The sequence below is a fragment of the Bactrocera neohumeralis genome, chromosome 3, assembly GCF_024586455.1.
Source record: "Bactrocera neohumeralis isolate Rockhampton chromosome 3, APGP_CSIRO_Bneo_wtdbg2-racon-allhic-juicebox.fasta_v2, whole genome shotgun sequence".
Taxonomy (NCBI): domain Eukaryota; kingdom Metazoa; phylum Arthropoda; class Insecta; order Diptera; family Tephritidae; genus Bactrocera; species Bactrocera neohumeralis.
In genome coordinates this window covers 25,462,055-25,478,477 of record NC_065920.1, presented here as the reverse complement: position 1 = coordinate 25,478,477, position 16,423 = coordinate 25,462,055, and the positions used below count along the sequence as shown (strand labels likewise).

The following is a 16,423-nucleotide window of genomic DNA, read 5'->3' as shown; positions in this document are numbered from 1 at the left end:
ATGCGTTGTTTTACATTTAGGTGACTATATGTATTGTATGCAGTACATGTGAGTATTTGAATCACTTTTGTAAAAACTTTATGAGACTTTTTTGTGAAAACCGATTTTGTTCCTTCGTAATTTGAAAGAAAACTCAAAATTTTTTAAAATTTTTTGCAAAGCAATATACTATATATACTATATATGTACATATATATACTCTATCTCAATATAAATATACAAATGAAGTCAGCCACATTATTTGTTATCCCCACCGTAACTCACACCTTTGCTCAGCTGCGTTGAATTGTGTAAACGCACGCTAAAAACAATTAGGTATCCATCAAAATTGTAATATTCAAATGAGTTCATTGTAAAAAAAAAAAACTTAAATCTATTCACCTTGTTCTCGCGAGGCAGCGAGAGCGAGCGAAAAAAAACACAACACGTGCTCAGAGCACAAACGTGTGTGGTGTGTTTCTCTATGCCTCTGCTGTCTTATCACTGATTTCAGTAAGCAGCTTGAACATCTGGTTGATGCCGTCCACCAGCCCGCACACTTTGTTCACGGCCTGCCCGCAGCTGGCGCATGCGTAATCGCCCCAAAGTTTCGCCCTTTAGTCCGTCGTTGGAATGTGCGAGAGCCATATATAAAATCTTTGCTATTTGCTCTGCAGATGCACTTAGTTTGCATCGTTTGTTTCTTACGTGTCGCGCACTTTGTGTCTTAGTGACAGCAGTTGGCTTTCCTCGGCGACGTTGGCGCACCTGCCAGTGCCATAGTCATTCATCATTGCGCTGACACACACACACACATGCACACAAAGTAACAGTTAAGCTTCGCGTGGCACGCGTGTTTTTCGAGTGTTTTTTGTTGTCGCTGTGTCGCTGCCTGCGTTTGCTAATTCGGCGGTATTTGTATGGGTGAGCATGAGAATTCAATAAAATTACAGTTGTTTTTGGTTCATTTATTTAATGTTTTTTGTTTCCTATATTTAAGGTTTTTTTAGTTTTTTTTTTTAATTTGTTTTTATTTTTTTTTGGTTTTTCTTTAATTTTTTTTATATTTTTGCTTTCTATTTAATTTTTTTCTTTAAACCAAAATTGCACATGCTCTCGCCATGTGGCTGTGCTTGTCGGTGGGAGCGGCATATTTAACGTCTTGCTGCTGCGATTCTCATTTATAAACATGCGATTACATACTTAGACTCATATATGTACATACATACATATGTTCATATGTATAAGCAATACATGTGTGAAATGGCAACAAAAGAAATTGTTTAAACAAATTTGCTGTGCGAATCTTTAAGTGGCTCGGCGAACAATTGCTTGTTGATTAGTGATCTGTGTGGGAATTTATTTATTTATTTTGTTCGTTAATAGCTGCTGCCTTTTTAAACATTTATATTCTAGCAGTTTTTTTCGTATTCCAGTGAAATCAAGATTTGGCAAACATATTTAGTGATCCATTTTGAATTGATGTAGGAGCATCTAGTGTGGTTATTAAAAGAAAAAAATTTTACAAAACCAAAAAATGTGCAAAATATGTACATAAAAACAAAAAAATAAAACTGTAAATTAGAGTCAATAAAATAATAAAGTAAAAATTAAAATAATTAAAAAATAAAAAATAAAAAATAAAAAAAATAAAATAAAATAAAATAAATAAAAAAAAATAAAATAAAATAAAAAAATAAAATAAAATAAATTAAAATACAGTAAAATATTACAAAACACACAAAGACAAAAACCCAAAACAAGGAAAATGTTATTTTCGGACGAATAAAAACACAAAAAAATAGCATAGTAGATCGAAATAATTAAAATAATAAAGTAAAAACTAAAATAAGTAAAAAAACAAACAAAATACAATAAAATAAAATAAAGAAAAATAAACATTAAAATAAAGAAAAAATAAAAAGTAAGGAACTCTTGCAACTTGCTAGAATCAAAGCCAGCGAAAAAGTTTAAGGTGTAAAACCAATCATATAAAGTAAAGTTAACCAGATGTTCGAAAATCCTGTTATTAGTTATATAGCGGCTAGGCCCAGTTTTCGCTCAAATTCATCTATTTTAGGCACAAAGATAGACTGTTATGAGCAAAACACCTTCTCTTATTTTCATTGGGGTAACTCACATATTGGTCGATATATGCGGTACAAAGTCACTCAGAAGTTCGAAAATCTTTATATTAAGTATACGGTCCGTTTCAACCCATTTTTAACATACAGACATAACATTGTAAGAGACAGATTATTTATTAATTTCAGTTATATATCACACATTGACCAAAATTCTCGATCAAAAGTCAACTATAGCTACCGGGGTCCATATATTCGGTACCTAGGGGCATGAACAGTTTTCATTCGATTTCAACAATTTTTGCTCATAAGGTGGCACACACGAAAGATATTATTCGTGTACAATTTGGTCCCGTTATATTAAATGCTTCTTAATTTGTGTACCTACTGGAAACTAAACGATTTTTGGATTTTAAAATTGTGATATATGGGCATAGGCGTAGTTGTTGTCCGATTTCGTCCATTTTCACAAGTGACATAAGAATGTAAGAAGAATGCCACGTTCTAAACTATCGGTTGATCGGGTCCGGAGATATGGGATATAACCAAAAACTGGGCGGAGGTCATTGTCAAATTATTACACCAGCTACCATAAAGCTCTTTCATATCATTGCGGTGGTAAAATTGAATGTTTCTGACGTACATGTTTAGTTATTACCCTTATATTGGGAGTGACCGGGGTTATTCTCCGATTTCATCCATTTTCACACTATCGGTAGAAATTCTTATACGATGCCTACTGTCACTGCGATCCCCTGTGCCAAATACAAGCGTTTTATATCTTAATTTAGTGTTTAATTATGGCACTTTATAAGTTTTCGGATAATGGCGATTTGTGGGAGTGGCAGTGGTCCAAATACGCCCATCTATGAACTCGTTCTTTGCCTTTACCAAGGAACGCGCATATCAAGTTTCATCAAGGTATCTCAATTTATACTCAAGTTACATTTTGCATGGATGGACAGATGGACGGACGGACAGACAGACAGTAAACCGGATTTCAACTTGTCTCGTCATCCTGATCATTTATATTTATATAATCCTATATCTATCTCGATTGGTTTTAGGTGATACTTACAACCCTTAGGTAAACAAAACTTTTATACTCTGCAGCGCTACCTGTTTCCTGAGTATGAAAAAATTTAATTAAAATGCCGGAAAAATAACAAAAAAAAAACAAAAACAAAAGGAAAAAAAACAATTAAAACCTTAAATTCGGCTGCACGGAAGCTCTAATGTCCTATTTTGGATCGGTCAATTTGTAAGACAGTGATATCCTCTACTAGTCTGAACAATATGCTCGAAGTTTATGACTTTGGTTTGGAGAAAAAGCTATGCCAAATTTCGTGGGGATAATTTATTAAATGAAACGTTTTTCAAACATAAACATGATTTGGATCGGTTAGTTCATATAACAGCTATATGCTATAGTGATGCGATGTAAACAATTTCCTCGGACACTAAACAGTTGTTATATATTTTATAGGGTCTCATATATGTCCTTTCCAAGTACTACAAACTTCGTGTCAAAGTTAATATAACAAGGATATAATAATGTTGCAAGAATGTAAAGATATACTCGGATCATAAGTTTATATTATCATAATTCAAAGTCCATGCGTCATTTCGGAATAACCTAAGTGGGAAAATAAGACGGGAATATTTATACTCGATATAAATACTTGTTTTGAGGCGTACGCCTAAATCTTAACTATATAAAGTAACAGAAATCAGAGTATTCATTATATTGGAAATAGCTAAATAATATTAGGAATAGATTTGGAACCAGACCGATTCAATGAAAAAATCGGATATCACCTCCCTCATTAGATTGAGCTTCTGAGTGTTTAAGTTTTCCACTGCAAAGTCAGCTCCTTGATATGACCCTTAATATATATCATTGAATTTTGACTTCTTAACAAAATACTTATTACCTGATTGAATTAAAAGCTCATTCACATTTCATTCTTCATTTCACAAGTCCATTGATTAGTCCAGTCAAAAATGTATGTGCACTTAGCCGGAAACTCGACTTCATTTTGCTAATCTTCTGGTAAGCCTGTCTGTTTCTACGCAGTTTATTTCATTGTACTCTCATTTTATAGTACCGCCCACGGCTTTATTGGCTCTGAAGTTGACTATTTCACTCATTAACTCGGTTAGCAACTTGTGAATATAGTTAGATAGTGTTTTTAAGAGATAAATAGGTTGTTCTAAGCCTCAAAAAAGTAACGCCAAAATAGTAATTCAAGAAAAATTCTACATTCATATAATTTCCAAGGGTGTGTAAATTATGAGGCGCAACGAACTTGTGGGAACTTTGCCGTTACGGTGATTTTATGGCAAACCGCGTCTGCCTATTAAGTTTGAGTGCTCCAGTCATAGTTGGTCATGATCCCTCTTCCGTTGTACGATTGTTCTATGGTCCCATAAATATCTAATGTCAGAACCTCTTTATATATTATATGAGAACCAATCTGATATAAGATCAATCGTTATAATGCCCTAGAAACTGGACAACTAAGGCTTTATATAGGTAGTTGTAAATCTGTCTAACAAAAAATTATCATAGTTTCTCAAATTTTTGAAGGAGTTTAAAACGAATACGCTCCAGCAAACTTGAGGAGTCTTAAACCAAAGTTTACGTTAATGAATGGATGGTTCTTTTCTGAAAAAAAGATGCAAGTCAATTAGCTTACACGAGTTGCTACTGAAGAGAATAGCGTAAATTAAATGAAGAGATCATAGTTTTTTAAAGGCGTTCCATCATACTTAAATATTTTAATTTAACTTTTAACGTTTGACAAATCCTTCCGTATTTTGAAAACCACGGAGATGAATGAAGGCTGCTTTGAGATGACGCCAAGACCGCTATTCGTTTCCTGGAATTGAGTGCTTCTAAGCTGTATTCAAAAATAATTTCTATATAAAGTAACTAGTTCCGTAAGTCTATCCAGAAAAAGGTAAATTCTAACACTGCTTCCTGGTGGATTACTTTCTTTCGTTTTACCCTTACCCAAATGTAAACACTCTTCAGCGCGCAGTGTAAGCTCTAATTATCTGCGGCGCAATCAATCCGTGGTGTACACAGAAAATTAGTGGCTGGAACGAGTGCGTGCAACGGCACGACTGTGGGATTAGCTACTATTTGAGACCATATGCCGTGCTCCAGCCACATTGTTGATAGCAACTTTTCGAGCATTCCTACTCTTAACTGCTCTGAGACTAGGCGGGTAGGTGTGTTCGGCAAACATTCATATTTCACTTGGTGCGATTGGATTTAGTGGCCAGATGTTGCTAAAACCAAATACCTGTGTGAATGTATGTTTGTATTGCTTGTAACGGTGTCACCGTCCTGTGGGCAAAAGCGAATTACACACACATACATACGTATATGTATTTGTGTGCGGGTTCGTGTTCGGGTCAAGTCAGCGCTTTGAGTGAGGAGTGAGGTTATTAATAGCTGCTTTGATGGTGGCATTGACTATTTTCACGACATTTCTGAGAGTGTGCCCAACAAAGGCTTGGTATCGGCGCATGACATGCGAACAATCGATTGAAATACTGGTGTTTGCTCCCATTTCTATTTGCAGCTTGCTTTTATGTTTTAATTTTTTCCTTCTTTTACTGTTTTCCTTTCCATTTTTTTGTTGTTGGCCTTTATTCTTTATTGCCAACACGTTTCTAATTGTCAATCTTTGTCGCACACCCATGGTTTGGTTTGGTACAACCTGAAGGATAACTTATTTATACCCTAAAGTGGGCACATTAAGTTTGTCAGGAAGTTTGTAACACTCAGTAGATAAAGTCGGAGACTCTATATCCCACAGATATCGGTTCACTATATCATTAGTAATATAATATAAATATTTCAGGCCGAATTATTACAGTATACTTATGTATGGCACTCAGACACTGAACCCAATTTTCAACGGTTTTCAAGCATAAATCGGCCGATACTACTGTAATTTCACGTTCGATATTCGTACGAAGTCCATCAATCGTCGCTGGCTTATTGAACTACAGGCCATACACTTGACATAGCCCTACAAGTATAACGGCGTCAAATTGCACGACCGAGACGGCCAATTCGTGAGATAATACGTTCACTAATCTTGGTTTTCAATAAATCGAATGTGACATTCGCTGTGTAGGTTGTGGCGCCGTCCTGTTGGATCCACATATTGTTCAAGTCCATATCATCCAATTCGGACCAAAAACATTCGGTTACCATTAAGCGGTAGCCGATTCCCATTCACAGTACGTGACGGTCTTCATTACCATGAAAGAAGTACGGCCCAATGACGCCGCCGGCGCATAAACCGCACTAAACCGAAATTTTTTCAGGATGCAATGGTGACTCACGGAGTACCTGTGAATTCCTACCTGAAAAATAACGCATATTATGCTTATTGCGGAAGCCATTCAGCCAGAAATGAGGCTCAGTGCTGAAGATGGGTTTTCGTTGAAATTTGGATAATTTTCAAGTTGGTGCTCAGCCCAATTTACGAATATATGATGATTCTGGTGGTCAAGCGGCTTCAGTTCTTACATCAATATGATCTTGTAAGGATGTAGGTCAAGATCTTTGCGTAAAATTCGTCACAACAACGCCACAGAAGTGCCCCTGGTTTGGGTCTTCCTCAATTGATGGGCTAGTGGCTACAATATTCTTTGTCTCACTGGCACGGGAACATTTTGTATTGTGCTAGTGGATTCACATTTTTCCACTAGACGCTCAATTGTTTATCTGACAGGACGATTATGACGATCATAAATTGGACGTAGCGCTCTTAAAGTTGAGGCCACTGACTCCCAATTTCGATAATAAACTTTTATATATATTTAATATATATCTTTCCATGATAAAATGGCAAAACCCTTACTGAAGAAAAATGTCAAAAGAGCATAGAAACAATTTGGCGTCGTTTGCTGTTCCTATCGGTCGTCTTTAGTAGCATTCCTATTGAAAAATCCGTTACGTATTTCGCCAAAATTTAATTTCACCTAACTAGTTTGGCTACATACTGTAAGATCTGGGCTTACCAACCTGGTGCTCATCGGTGAAAGGGGTATATACTTATTTTAATTGGCTGTTGATAATCCGCTTCAGTATATTAATGATTTCATTAGGTTTCAAGCGAACTTTTCTTTATTCTTTTTCTGACCAAATTGGTAGTTCATATTTTACAGATCTCTAACACCTCTATCCGTTGTGCTGGATATCCCAACTAACCATGTCCTTGAAAGAATTGAGTGAATTCAAAAGCATTACTAAATTTGTTTCCTTTTACTTCAGCTCTCTTAGCCCTCTCCAGCATTCCCGTCCGGTTTTGTCTAACCTCAAGTCTTCCAAAATCATACTTCATTATCTCGTTTCAAGTATTGCTAAGTACTCAAGTACTTAGTAGCGATATCGATTACTCTGCATTATAGTTTACTCTTAACTTGATTACTTCTATTAGCTTATTCTATTCGCTTTCACTTCCCCTGGAATGCTCTGCTATAAATCGCTTTCGGTTACTGATTAAATAATATAGTTTTGTTTTCACATTTAAAAAAATAATATTAAAATATATATGTACATGTCATATGTAAGTACCCAGTGAATATTTAATGAGCATTCTAATAAGTATTTAATTACATATTTTTATGTAATCGTATAAATTATAATATGTCTATACACTTATGCATATTCCCATACTTGTTTTTATTGTGATAAGCGTTTAACATATTTGACATATTATAACGGTACATGCATAATCTAATCATTATATATTGAGCCAATCCCACAGACAATGAGTTGAAATCAAAACCGCAAAAGTTTGTGTGTGTGAGCTCACATGCGAAGTATGCGAATTCGATTAGGGTGATCCTTATAGCATTGACAGACGGCAGCGTTAAACCAGATTAATTACATTTTTCGGGATTAATTCAGGAGTTACCACAGCTAACTCCGTTGCTGAATCCAAAAATAACTCTCAAAATTTTAGGGAGTTTGTGAGATTTTCGTTGGCAACATTGTTAAAAATGGCCAATTTTCATCTATTGTGAATGAAATACAAGCAACCCTGACAGCTGTTTATCAAATTCTCAATATAATATCAATAAAACTTCTATGTTATGATGCAGTTTTAAAAATAATGTGTTGATATGTTTTTGTAATAAAAAATGGTTTGGTAAAAATTGGGCGGCTAACAACCGTAATGTTTATCTTCTACCAATTTTCATTGAAAACATTATAAAAAGGACAATGAGCTGTTTATGAGAGTTTCAAACTCGCATAGCTGCGGTCTGTCACCTACAAATTTGGATCTGATTAAGTGCGCAGTTAATCCGGATTAACGCTGCCGTCTGTCAAGGCTATTACATAAGTATTTACTGAACTGGTCTATTAATGTTTTTGAAAGCTATACATCGCTTTTGGTATGTCAAATTCCATGAAAATTGTAGTCAAAATTAAAAAAAAAGTGTCATTATATTTTTATAGCGATTTTTGACAAGAAATTTCTTACTGAATTGGAAGATGGTGAAAATTTTAATCATTATTTTTAACCCATCGATATTTTTGGTATTGTCTATTGAGCTCATTTCTTTGCCATTGAATTTGCTTTCAAAGTTTCTATGTTTTATTTTTTAGAGCATTGTCAAATGAGCCATTTCACCTTTTCTTCCTTCAGGCTGAATTTGCTTTCGAGGCGACTGCATACCGCCTTGTACCTCGCTTTTGCCTTCAACCCCTCCCTGTCTGGCTTCTTCCGTGGCCCTCTCTTGTTACCAGAGTTGGAATACTTAGTTATCTGCAGTGGAGAGTGAATAAGTTCTTCTTCCACTTCCGCGTGAACATGCAAACAGTGCTTTCTTGGTCCGAGTCTTCATGGACTCTGGTACTCACGAGCTGTAAACTGGTATGGCAGTAGCACTGCAATCACCGCAACCTGCTCCCGTTGCAGTGGAGGTGTGGCCGCTGGCCACATTATTATTTATTAATTTTCAAAACTTAAAACTTGATCAACTGGTATAATTTGTTCGATTCACTACTCTCCAATGCTTCGAATTGAAGTCAGTTAGAGAGAACCACAATCTACCTCACCTATGTTATGGAAAACTTATATTCTGTGAACATATTACATAGTTTTTTTGGATACCCCTAATGCTAATGCTGATGCCAGTAAAAAAATGTATAACAATTGATATCAAAATAAGGCATTTTAATATCCGATAGTTCTTATAGGAAAAAATCGTTAACTTTTTTATCGTTATTAGCGTTATTGCTGAAAAAACAAGATAAACAAAAATACACCAACGCAAAAATATATGGTATATGTATAGCGGTTGATAATATCGCCTTTGGCCAGCGATAGCGGGCGTCAGAAATGTTATTTAACCATCAAGCGACGCGCTCGTAATTACCAAGGCGATGATTAATGTGCCGGATTTAGCTCATTGAATGGCTGAGCATCGCAAAAACTATATATATATACATAATTTTATGTATGGTATTTATGTGAGAATGCAGACATACGCATATATATATTTAATATATTTAAATATAAATACCATAACTGCTTTGCTCTCCGCCACGTTTGCTCCGCACAAGCTCAAAGAAAGCGCGCGCGCTCTGTTTAATGAGCGATAAATTTTTACTGATGACTTTGCGCTGACAAAAGCGATTTTAATTAAAGAATAATTACGCGACAGTTTCATGGCTCTAGGAATCATTACCTACATACGTTTTTATACGCAGATCTACAGCGCGGAACATTTTGGTTGTGGTCAAAAGCAAGGATACTGATGCGTCAGTATTATCTCTTGCAGCTTGGCTTTAACTTACCATTAGTTAGAAGCAGGTGTTGCACCAACCTATGTGAGTTACTAAAAGTGGTTTTTTAAATATTTCAATGTTATAACTTTTTAAGAGAACATAATATAAAGAATTATGAATTTTTCTGGTGACAATCATTTTGACTACTATAATATTTCCTACACCTTCCTTGACAGTGTTGAATTTAAAATGGAGTTTAGAGCGAAAAAGTGATTAAATATTTCAAAATTAAATTACAATATTATTGGCATCTATAGTGAGGCGTTTCAGCAGAAATATAAGACTTTCTTTTTACCTCTCACTCGGTGAAGATAATTTGATGCTTCCGAAGCCCATTTGTTGTCTTAGCTAAATTAGGGTTATGATCGTTGCGACAATATCGGAGCTCAAGAAGGAAAAGAACTTCAGGAGGACTTAACGATGCCACCCATTAACTATACTCCTATAAATTACTCCTATATATACTCATTCTATAGCTCGCATAATAGCTTCAGTTTTTTTGGGCAAATCTCTGCGTTTCTCGGAACATTCAATCATTGTTACGGTTTTTTCAATAAAAGCCGTACGAAAAAATAGTCGTTGGCGTGTTGTTGCGGCTTGTGGCGCCGTCCTGTTGAAACCACATATTGTTCAAGTCCATTTCATCCAATTCCGGCCAAAAATATTCGGTTATCATTGAGCGGTAGCGATTCCCATTCACAAGAACGTGCCGATCTTCATTATCACGGAGGAAGTACGGCCCAATGACGCCGTCGGCACATAAACCGCACTAAACCTTAATTTTTTCGAAGTGCAATGGTAACTCATGGAATACGTGTGGATTGCTGCCAGACCACTAACGCTTATTTCGCTTATTGCGGAAGTCAATCAGCCAGAAATGAGGCTCAGTGCTGAAGATGGGTTTTCGTTGAAAATCTGGATAATTTTCAAGTTGTTGCTCAGCTCAATTTACGAATATATGATAATTCTGTTGGTCAAGCGGCTTCAGTTCTTGCGCCAATTTGACCTTGTAAGGATGTAGGTCGAGATCTTTGCGTAAAATTCGCCACAACAACGTCCCAGTGATGTCCAACGCTTGAGAACGACGAGTGAGAGACTGATTTCGGTCTTTCTCAATTGAACATTTACACGGGAACATTTTACACTGTGTCTGTGGACTCAATTGTTGATCTGTCAGAACGATTAAGACGACCATAAATTGGACATAACACTCTTAAAGTTGGGGCCACTGACTCCGAATTTCGGTAGTAAATTTTAATAATTTCAACTCTTTGTTGGATCGTATGTTTTTCCATGATAAAATAACAAATTTTACTGAAGAGAAATGACAAAAGAGTGGAAAAAATATGGCGTCGCTTGCTGTCTCTATCTGTTTACTTATGTAGTGTCCCTATTGAAGAACCTGTTGTAAGCAGTTTCGTCTTCACAATGCACTTTTAGGTGGAAACACAAAGTTGAAGTATGAGTTAGAGTTTTCTGGTAATTTTAATGGTCCGGTTGAGTTATTTAAGTATTGTTCTTTTAATGAAAATTTATGGTTGGAGAATATGGTTTAGAATTAAAAAAAAGGTGCAGAAATTACCATCTGTAGCGCTGAGTACAGAGTCCTTTAAGTTGCTCCAACACAGTTCAGCTCATTCAAAAGAAGGGAGGCAATGAATATTAGAGGAAGATCGCCGGTGTTTGCATAACTCCAATAGCATCCTACAAGAAATAACGTAAAATTATTTTGCGGTGGTATAGTTGGTAGACAGATCAAAAGTCCACTGCTTTTAGGAAAAAAGAGTCGAGAACCACCTTAAGAAAGAAGGTGAACTGGTAATGGTTGTAGGATGGGCAAGTATTGAGTAAAATTTAAAAATTATAGGAAAACGTATTGTGTAAATTCATATTTAATTATGTTTGATAACATTTTCACAATTATGTTCAATCACTGATAACTACATATAGTAATTAGTATATGTAATTCTGATAATTATCAATAAGTGAGCATGCTCTTTATTAAGTGTTTTGGAAAGCGGTACTTCTAGGCATTGTTGAAATTCAGTAGCCAATCGTAGATTTCTGATTGCTCATTAACTAGCATATAGTTCTCAAATATTCATATAATTGCCGGTTTCTCAACAACAATGCTATTATAGGCGTTGCTATACTTAGTGTAGATAATTTCTTGATAGTAACTGCCCTGTAGGAATGCAAAGCAGTTTCTGTAACTTCAGATTTTTTATTTTCAAAAATTGAGTATTTGCAGCATAGCATTAAAAGTTCGACTAATGCGTTTTGAAGTGTTAATTGCTTTGTTTAGCAAGCTTAAATAGTACATCAGAAACTTAAATTATTGAAATATTAGCCAACTTCGGTACCGTGACATTATTTAAAGACTGTTTCATATAGGAAAAAGAAACTGTGAAATAAAGAAATGAACAGATATTAAGAATAAACGAAATTCTAAATTTTTTTCTTTTACAAATAAATTAAAGAAATATAGTCTAAACTAACGTATTTATGGTTTTTTGATTTAACATATATATTTTTTCTTCTTCTTCTTCTTTATTGGCGAAGATACCGCTTTCCGATTATAGCCGATTTTTCATATTACTTTGACTTAAGGGGGTTAGGGCTTTTTACTTTCGAAACTTCGATTTTTTTTCTTATCTTATTGCTTAACATTTCAAGAATATATTCTTAAAGTTTTACGTCGATAGCAGTAATATTCTTAAAGTTATTGTGTTAGTAATCTCCTGGCCTTTAACGCTCTAACTCTAACAGCTGCGGGCGGTCGGGATAGCAATGCAGCTTCAGATGTGTTCTTCTCAAAACTACAAGTCCGCGTTCACTGTCATTTCAAAACTACTTGACCGATTCATTTCATACTTTGTACACATTTTTTACATATAAAACACCTCCCTCAATTTTTAGTAAATTTTTTTTACATTAGGGGTGTTTTCCAACCAAAATATTTAATTTTAAGTGGAAAGTAATAGTTTAATGGTCACCAAAAATTTTTTAATGAAAATCGAAATGGTTGGGGGAAGATTCGCTTATTATTTCTGGGGGAAGCTCTGTTACCGGCTTATGCTTCAATATTTCTGCATCAAAAAATTACCCTATATTGCCAAAATAGTGCTCAATAATGTACACAAGGTCCGAATAAAATTACTCAATATATATGTAAATGAAATAAATTCGCAAATTTAAGTATTTTTTTTTTTTACCTTGAATCCTTAACTCTCCTAATTTCTTTAATTCAATATTTATTTGAACAGCTACATATATAATACATATTTTCATTAAAAATACAAAAGAAGCAAAGCCAATATTACAATATATATTCAATATACGTATATGTCATCACCGAACTAGATTCGAACCTCCATTATTCCAGTATTTCCTAAAGGGGTTTTGCTTTGCCATTACTCCTTTTGTGAATGAGAAATTAATGAAGCTTATCAGTGAATGACTATAATTACACTATCAGAAACAGAAGCAGTCAATGTAGACGCGCAGACTCGTGTGAACGACTACAACAGTTATACAATGCCTAATGGACTGCATTAATAAACGCATTTATGTATATACATACATACATGCTTATGTTAAATATATACTCGCAGTCATTCGGAGACAGTTTCAAGAATACATAAAAGGTTTCAAATTAATTAAAGCAAAAATTTCTTCTTTGTAAATAGCAATTTTTGGAACACTGGGTTTTCAAAGTTGTCGTTTTTAACATTGTAATTTTATTATAATTATTTTTTATATTTATTTAATATTTATTCAATATTTTTTCAATAATTTTATTTTATTAAAATTATACATAATTTCAACAAGGATAGTAGAGTGTTATGCGTCGTTTGCGCCCAACAACTCTTGGTTTCTGCACCGGGATAATGCACCGCAATCGCAAATTGCATTTAAACTTTGTGAGTTTTCGCCAAATTTTCAACCAAGATCGTTCCGCATACACCGTATTCGCCTTATTTTGCTCCGCATGACTTCTGGCTATTCAGCAAACTCGATTGAGTCCGCTCCGGGGTGACAGTTTTGAGTCAGTTGAAAACATTAAACGTGAATCGCTAAGAGCAAACTCCGGAAATTGACTTTAGCTCAGTTTTGAGGTTTGGGAAAAACATTGGCACAAGTGTATTGGGCCACGGGGGATTACTTTGTAAGGAACGACAGAGATTTTAAGAATAAATTAAGAATTTTAAAATTATGTACAAAGTCTTACTATTTTTTGCTCATAGTAGTATAACGAAAATGCAATATATAAATACAAGTACACATATATAGTTTAATATATATGTTGATTAAATTTTGCTGCAATTATTTTGCAGTTACTGTATTTCATGTTACAGGTATTTGTATTGTTGATTGTTAGAGTGCCTACGTTTCTGTATGTATACATATGTATTTGTATATGCCTCAGATATTTCTTTTCTGTCAGCGATAACAACTAACAACTAGTTTCAAGAACTATGTTAGCCGTAGCTGTTAGATTCATTGCAAAAGCCTCAATGTATGCTAAAAAAAATGTTAATAATGCAATATTTTTTAATATTGATGATAGCTGAATAATTCTTTCTTTAAACTGTTTAGGGGCGTACCTAGAGTGACAAACTAAAAGTGGTGATTTTTGAGTATTAAAAAAGCTATTATATAAATTGTTTTATTTGTTAAGGATATATTTATACATATTTTGTGAATACAATGTAAAATTTTTGAGGAAGAAAATTAAATATTTTTAGAGTTACTAGCAATCTTCGACGGCGCTAAAAACGGTCCTCTTCTGCTGTAGTGATTTCGATCTTCTCCGTGGATGATACCGCAAAAAAATATTCTCTTAGGAAGTATTGTCCAGGCCCACAGTCGAAAAACGTTCAAAGATTACGAAATGGCGAGGTATAAAAAACTGAAATTTGTTATATAAATATGCATTGTGACAAAAAGTACCCGGAAACGGTAAATAAAACGATTATTCATCAATATTTATTTTGTCGCCATTATAGTAAACCTCAGATGTAAAACACATATTCCACAAATTTTTCCCAGTCCTCGAAACACTTTTCATAAGCAATCTTTGGTATGGCATGCTCTCAACGAATTTTGTTTTATTTCTTCGATCGACAGAAAACGGGTTTCACGGAGCGCTAGTTTCAGCTTGGGGATCGAGAAAGAATCATACTGAGCCAAACCTGGTGAATACGGTGGATGATCGATACTATTCATTGCGTTTTTGCCTTTATATAATAATCCATGAATTGTTCTTTCACAATTCCGACCATTTCAAGCAATCGCGTCAATACGACCAAATAGGAATCCTTGTTGACCATCTGCCCTTCCAGAACACATTCATGATGCACCAAACCACGAATATCGAAAAAAAAACAATAACAACTTTGATGTGTATATCATAAACCCATGTCTCATCGACAGTTATAATGCTGTCCATAAATGTGAGATTGAAATTCGCACAATCAAACATCTCGAAAGAGATTTGATTACAGTCTTTTTATTGAAAGAAAATTCAGATTTTTCGGGACGTGTCGCGCAAGAACACGTTTTATACCCAAAATATACACAAATTCATTCAAACGGACTCGTGAGAGATTTCGAGCTTTCTTACCATCTCTCTAACACTTGCCTGACTTATTTCCAGCACCATATCCTTCACTTTTTTAACTTTCATCAGTTGAAGAGGTCGAAAGTCGTTCAAAACGAGGCATGTCTTCAACGATCTCTCGACCGCCTTTAAAGACTTTGTACCACTCGTTGGCTTGACACCCTTAAGACGCAATATGTCTTCATAACATAAAATTCCGACACTCAAAGGAACTCGTTGCGATGTTCGTAGAATTACTCAGTGATTTTCGATGTTCGAGCTTACATAAGTAGCTTAGAAATTGGCTTTTTCTTTGTCTAACTTTAGAATATCAAAGAGAGTGATTTTTGCAGAAGCATAGAAATTACTGGAATACACTCTAACCCCAGCAGTGAACAACGTTATCGATCAAGGCTATGTCAAGACTGGATCGACCGTCTACATTAGTCGTTAGACCATAACCAAATTATTCTCGAGTTTTATAGTTTCTAACAGCTATATTAATCGCTTAAGTGCGAAATGGCTCCAGCATGACTGTGCAGTACGATACATAGCGCATACAAACCGTTGTTTAAGGATTCGCGACTGAATCGGGTATATGTTTTAAACTCTATTATACTTATTTCCATATAGATACCTCAAGTCAAGTCAAGTCTATGCTTAAAATCAGTAAATTACCGCTTGGCCGGAACTCATAGTAATAATGGATATATTTAAAAAACTGTTGTGAAATCGGACCAACAGAATGATATTGCCAAGTTGTAATCGTGTTCTGTTTCTGTTTCTGTTCATTTATGTTTCTGTTCTCTAATTGCCATAAAAGTTGCAAATTAACATGTTATTAATATGGAACTTTTATTAACTTTTCTGTATAGAAAATGAAATAAAATGTCTATACGTCTATAAAATACATTACGACGAACTTTACTCTCT

At 34.8% G+C, this 16,423-nt stretch overlaps 1 protein-coding gene across 5 annotated transcripts in view; it reads left to right on the top strand.

Moving 5' to 3' along the window:
• LOC126752754 (1-phosphatidylinositol 4,5-bisphosphate phosphodiesterase classes I and II) overlaps window positions 1-16,423 on the top strand; it is a 144,513-nt gene that overhangs the window by 10,124 nt on the left and 117,966 nt on the right. The window contains exon 1 of one of the 5 annotated variants that reach the window (XM_050463717.1): window positions 658-903. The exons of the other annotated variants lie outside the window; for them this stretch is intronic. The gene's annotated coding sequence lies outside the window, so the exon portion shown is untranslated. Of the gene's footprint in view, window positions 1-657; window positions 904-16,423 lie in introns of those variants that run through there. 5 annotated transcript variants of the gene reach the window in all.